The sequence below is a fragment of the Daphnia carinata genome, unplaced genomic scaffold, assembly GCF_022539665.2.
Source record: "Daphnia carinata strain CSIRO-1 unplaced genomic scaffold, CSIRO_AGI_Dcar_HiC_V3 NW_026453151.1, whole genome shotgun sequence".
Lineage (NCBI taxonomy): Eukaryota > Metazoa > Arthropoda > Branchiopoda > Diplostraca > Daphniidae > Daphnia > Daphnia carinata.
The window spans coordinates 2851-9213 of NW_026712554.1; the positions used below are offsets into that span (position 1 = coordinate 2851).

Below are 6363 nucleotides of genomic sequence, written 5' to 3' on the forward strand. Positions count from 1 at the left end.
TGGCTCCCGAGCCAAAATAATCCCAAAATGAAGCAGAAATTTGCACTCCACACAATTGGTGAGTTCAACGAACAGTTTCATTAACATATACGTTTCAGTAAATACTTACTTGTTCTTTTTTAAGGTATCGATGGGATTCTTGGTGGTAAATGGTTACCTAATATTCCTCGTTTTCATCAAACAACTCAAACAATTCTTGGAACAACTCAAACAACCACACGATCACTGTGTAAAACCGCTAATGACTGAGGTTGCTACAATTAATAAAAAATTTCTCTAGTTTTATCCTTTAAATTTTTAAAATATTCTACAGTTGCTGAAACGGATCCTGAATGGCAACAAGCAAGTTAAACAGGCAGCTTGTTCAGCTTTTTCCACTCTTGAGGAAGAAGCATGCACAGAATTAGTACCTTACTTGGGCTTTATTCTGGAAACGGTTGTCTACGCTTTTAGCAAATATCAGCATAAGAACTTACTGATTATTTACGGCGCTATCCGCTATCCGATTTCAGCTAGAAAAAGAAAGAAAAACGTTAAAAAAAGGAATTTTAGGCCATGACCATGGACACCCCGACTTCTTTCATTACAGAGGCCAGTAGCGTCAGCAACGATTCGGCTTTTGTATCGCCGCTCAATACGCCGGTATCGGTTAACCGATCGCGCCATAATTCAGCCTCTAATCTGCTGGTCAATCGAGTTCGTCACTGATCCGGAGCCTCAATTACAGTCCGTCACGCGCCATATGCAACGCCTTCTCTGATGAATCACGGTCAAGATGGACTGTTTAATGCCTCTGTGCGCTCACGTCACAGTTCCTGTGGATCACCTTCATTGCTTCGATCCGCGCCTCTGTCGCTTCTCGTTCAATCCTTCCCGCAACAGGTAAAAAAAACAAAACACGTTTATTCATATATGACGTCATACCTAAAATTGCTCCCCCACATATTAGACGGAACCAAGAGGAAGTGAGCGCATCTGCCAAGATTTGCGTCAACGCCATGTTTCGGCCAGCGTAGTTCTGGGTTTGAGTCCTCACCAAATATCCGCTTCCGGCCTAGTCCAGACCACGCTTAACAATGCTGTGCCACATCTATGGGGTAGCTACCCACTTGCCCAAGAGATCGAGGGTCTTCTAGATTCAGCTCCGAGCATTGTCAATCGCTGACTCGGTCATGAATCGCTCACAGTCTGTCCCGCCTCACCACATGTTCCAGCAATTCCAGTCTCAAGGTATCACCAGATATGAAACTGATCGCAACCCAACTGTAAGTCATGTCTCATACGGTCGTATGGTAGTTGGACAAGGCTATGCGACCGCGTCGCAACCCAGCACGCCCTTCGCTTGCGGCAGCAGGAATTTCACGTACAACGCATCCGCCATCAGCAGCCCGTACAGCTACACGGCCACGCCCGTACCCGCCGAATGGAACGATTTCAATTCGAATGCCAACAATGGTGAAATCAAATCAAAGAGAATTGTATTTTTTTTTACGTAACTGATCCTCTTGTACCCAAAGGCGATGCAGGAACGGAGGGCTTCGTTCAACTCGATGCTGCCCAACAGGAGTTGGAAAACTTCCACGAGATCATTAGCGAAGTCTACGCCAACAATCATCAGGAATTGGCTCCGTGCCTCGATGGATTGGGTGCGGAAGCTTTACAAGATCCTTCTTCCGCCAATTTTTCCCAAATTAATTTTCAAGGATCTAATTCTGGTACGTTTATCTGACCTTCTTTGGATTGGAAGTGTTATTGTAATTAATTTATTTTGAATGCAGCCGTAACCAATATGGATTCCGATCTTTCGTTCAGTTGTTCGGACAATGGCGATGGCTACCCTTTGTCGGAGTTGAGCGATTCCGTGACACTACCGGGATTGTTGGATCCAGAAGATTTGGCCGCAACTCTGGTAGCTTTGAAAGAAGCTCCCGAATTGAATCGACTGGTCCAGGATGTGGCCGATGGGCAGCAGTCTGTCGCTTTACCACAAGGCATGTGAATCAACGCACCTATACTGAAGATCCCCTAGTCCAGTCAGCCGCTCTCTCTCCTGCTCAACTCTTGATTTACTCTTTTTTTCATTCTCTATATTTTTAATGAGTTTAATCCATTGCATCCCAACGCATTGAAAAAAGAAACTAAAAAAGCAACTAATTCTTACAGTAATAATACTAACTTAACAATTATTATTTTGTCAATAAATTAACAGGCTAGTATGCAGCAATCCGATCAAAAACAATGTGTTACGTAATGTGTTTAACATTTTATGATGTCATTTGCCGTGGTCTAATTTTTAATAAAAAAATTTTTTCTACGAGAGTTCAATTTTATAACGGACATTTTTATTACATTATATATTAAATCCTTTTCGAAAACGATTTAAAACATGGTTTAAATGTTTTTTAACAACGTTTATTTAGAAAAAAGAAAAAATATTTGAACTCCTATTTGCTGTTGTAGGGACGTCCTCAGGATCTTGTTTTGGAACCTCCACCGGGCTTCAAATTCTAATAGCCGACGGACATCCATGGAACAACCCGATATGGCACAGGATATCTAACGGATGTTCGGATCCCAGTCGGACATCCGACGGCAGAGATGTGCTATGTGGGTAACTATTTAAATCAAATATACTTGTAATTGTAGTGAACTATGTGTGTAAAATTCTAATGATTTCATTATGCCGATTCAAAGTAAGCAAGCATAGCCAAATACCGAATGTTCGAAGAACCAAGGTTTATCATGTTTTCTAAACGCCAGCTGGTGGTTGAGTTTTTACATTGGTTGTTCGCCAAACGCGATGGTTACCAGTCCAATATCCTTAACTATTTAAATCAAATATACTTGTAATTGTAGTGAACTATGTGTGTAAAATTCTAATGATTTCATTAAACACAGTCATTTTCGCATTGAAATCGTAAAAATTAATAAAATTCGTCAAAAACAGGTTGCCGATTCAAAGTAAGCAAGCATAGCCAAATACCGAATGTTCGAAGAACCAAGGTTTATCATGTTTTCTAAACGCCAGCTGGTGGTTGAGTTTTTACATTGGTTGTTCGCCAAACGCGATGGTTACCAGTCCAATATCCTTAACTATTTAAATCAAATATACTTGTAATTGTAGTGAACTATGTGTGTAAAATTCTAATGATTTCATTAAACACAGTCATTTTCGCATTGAAATCGTAAAAATTAATAAAATTCGTCAAAAACAGGTTGCCGATTCAAAGTTAAAAAGCATAGCCAAATAACGAATGTTCGAAGAACCAAGGTTTATCATGTTTTACTAAACGCCAGCTGGTGGTGAGTTTTTACATTGGTTGTTCGCCAAACGCGATGGTTACCAGTCCAATATCCTTAACTATTTAAATCAAATGTACTTGTAATTGTAGTGAACTATGTGTGTAAAATTCTAATGATTTCATTAAACACAGTCATTTTCGCATTGAAATCGTAAAAATTAATAAAATTCGTCAAAAACAGGTTGCCGATTCAAAGTTAAAAAAGCATAGCCAAATTAATTGTAGTGAACTATGTGTGTAAAATTCTAATGATTTCATTAAACACAGTCATTTTCGCATTGAAATCATAAAAATTAATAAAATTCGTCAAAAACAGGTTGCCGATTCAAAGTTAAAAAGCATAGCCAAATAACGAATATTCGAAGAACCAAGGTTTATCATGTTTTACTTAACGCCAGCTGGTGGTGAGTTTTTACATTGGTTGTTCGCCAAACGCGATGGTTACCAGTCCAATATCCTTAACTATTTAAATCAAATGTACTTGTAATTGTAGTGAACTATGTGTGTAAAATTCTAATGATTTCATTAAACACAGTCATTTTCGCATTGAAATCATAAAAATTAATAAAATTCGTCAAAAACAGGTTGCCGATTCAAAGTTAAAAAGCATAGCCAAATAACGAATATTCGAAGAACCAAGGTTTATCATGTTTTACTTAACGCCAGCTGGTGGTGAGTTTTTACATTGGTTGTTCGCCAAACGCGATGGTTACCAGTCCAATATCCTTAACTATTTAAATCAAATGTACTTGTAATTGTAGTGAACTATGTGTGTAAAATTCTAATGATTTCATTAAACACAGTCATTTTCGCATTGAAATCATAAAAATTAATAAAATTCGTCAAAAACAGGTTGCCGATTCAAAGTTAAAAAGCATAGCCAAATAACGAATATTCGAAGAACCAAGGTTTATCATGTTTTACTTAACGCCAGCTGGTGGTGAGTTTTTACATTGGTTGTTCGCCAAACGCGATGGTTACCAGTCCAATATCCTTAACTATTTAAATCAAATGTACTTGTAATTGTAGTGAACTATGTGTGTAAAATTCTAATGATTTCATTAAACACAGTCATTTTCGCATTGAAATCATAAAAATTAATAAAATTCGTCAAAAACAGGTTGCCGATTCAAAGTTAAAAAGCATAGCCAAATAACGAATATTCGAAGAACCAAGGTTTATCATGTTTTACTTAACGCCAGCTGGTGGTGAGTTTTTACATTGGTTGTTCGCCAAACGCGATGGTTACCAGTCCAATATCCTTAACTATTTAAATCAAATGTACTTGTAATTGTAGTGAACTATGTGTGTAAAATTCTAATGATTTCATTAAACACAGTCATTTTCGCATTGAAATCATAAAAATTAATAAAATTCGTCAAAAACAGGTTGCCGATTCAAAGTTAAAAAGCATAGCCAAATAACGAATATTCGAAGAACCAAGGTTTATCATGTTTTACTTAACGCCAGCTGGTGGTGAGTTTTTACATTGGTTGTTCGCCAAACGCGATGGTTACCAGTCCAATATCCTTAACTATTTAAATCAAATGTACTTGTAATTGTAGTGAACTATGTGTGTAAAATTCTAATGATTTCATTAAACACAGTCATTTTCGCATTGAAATCATAAAAATTAATAAAATTCGTCAAAAACAGGTTGCCGATTCAAAGTTAAAAAGCATAGCCAAATAACGAATATTCGAAGAACCAAGGTTTATCATGTTTTACTTAACGCCAGCTGGTGGTGAGTTTTTACATTGGTTGTTCGCCAAACGCGATGGTTACCAGTCCAATATCCTTAACTATTTAAATCAAATGTACTTGTAATTGTAGTGAACTATGTGTGTAAAATTCTAATGATTTCATTAAACACAGTCATTTTCGCATTGAAATCATAAAAATTAATAAAATTCGTCAAAAACAGGTTGCCGATTCAAAGTTAAAAAGCATAGCCAAATAACGAATATTCGAAGAACCAAGGTTTATCATGTTTTACTTAACGCCAGCTGGTGGTGAGTTTTTACATTGGTTGTTCGCCAAACGCGATGGTTACCAGTCCAATATCCTTAACTATTTAAATCAAATGTACTTGTAATTGTAGTGAACTATGTGTGTAAAATTCTAATGATTTCATTAAACACAGTCATTTTCGCATTGAAATCATAAAAATTAATAAAATTCGTCAAAAACAGGTTGCCGATTCAAAGTTAAAAAGCATAGCCAAATAACGAATATTCGAAGAACCAAGGTTTATCATGTTTTACTTAACGCCAGCTGGTGGTGAGTTTTTACATTGGTTGTTCGCCAAACGCGATGGTTACCAGTCCAATATCCTTAACTATTTAAATCAAATGTACTTGTAATTGTAGTGAACTATGTGTGTAAAATTCTAATGATTTCATTAAACACAGTCATTTTCGCATTGAAATCATAAAAATTAATAAAATTCGTCAAAAACAGGTTGCCGATTCAAAGTTAAAAAGCATAGCCAAATAACGAATATTCGAAGAACCAAGGTTTATCATGTTTTACTTAACGCCAGCTGGTGGTGAGTTTTTACATTGGTTGTTCGCCAAACGCGATGGTTACCAGTCCAATATCCTTAACTATTTAAATCAAATGTACTTGTAATTGTAGTGAACTATGTGTGTAAAATTCTAATGATTTCATTAAACACAGTCATTTTCGCATTGAAATCATAAAAATTAATAAAATTCGTCAAAAACAGGTTGCCGATTCAAAGTTAAAAAGCATAGCCAAATAACGAATATTCGAAGAACCAAGGTTTATCATGTTTTACTTAACGCCAGCTGGTGGTGAGTTTTTACATTGGTTGTTCGCCAAACGCGATGGTTACCAGTCCAATATCCTTAACTATTTAAATCAAATGTACTTGTAATTGTAGTGAACTATGTGTGTAAAATTCTAATGATTTCATTAAACACAGTCATTTTCGCATTGAAATCATAAAAATTAATAAAATTCGTCAAAAACAGGTTGCCGATTCAAAGTTAAAAAGCATAGCCAAATAACGAATATTCGAAGAACCAAGGTTTATCAT

General features: G+C 36.4%; 1 pseudogene; it reads left to right on the forward strand.

The window, feature by feature from the left end:
• The first annotated feature begins 540 nt into the window (after positions 1-540).
• Positions 541-2089, forward strand: LOC130702749 (uncharacterized; annotated as a pseudogene).
• Positions 2090-6363: the final 4274 nt, after the last annotated feature.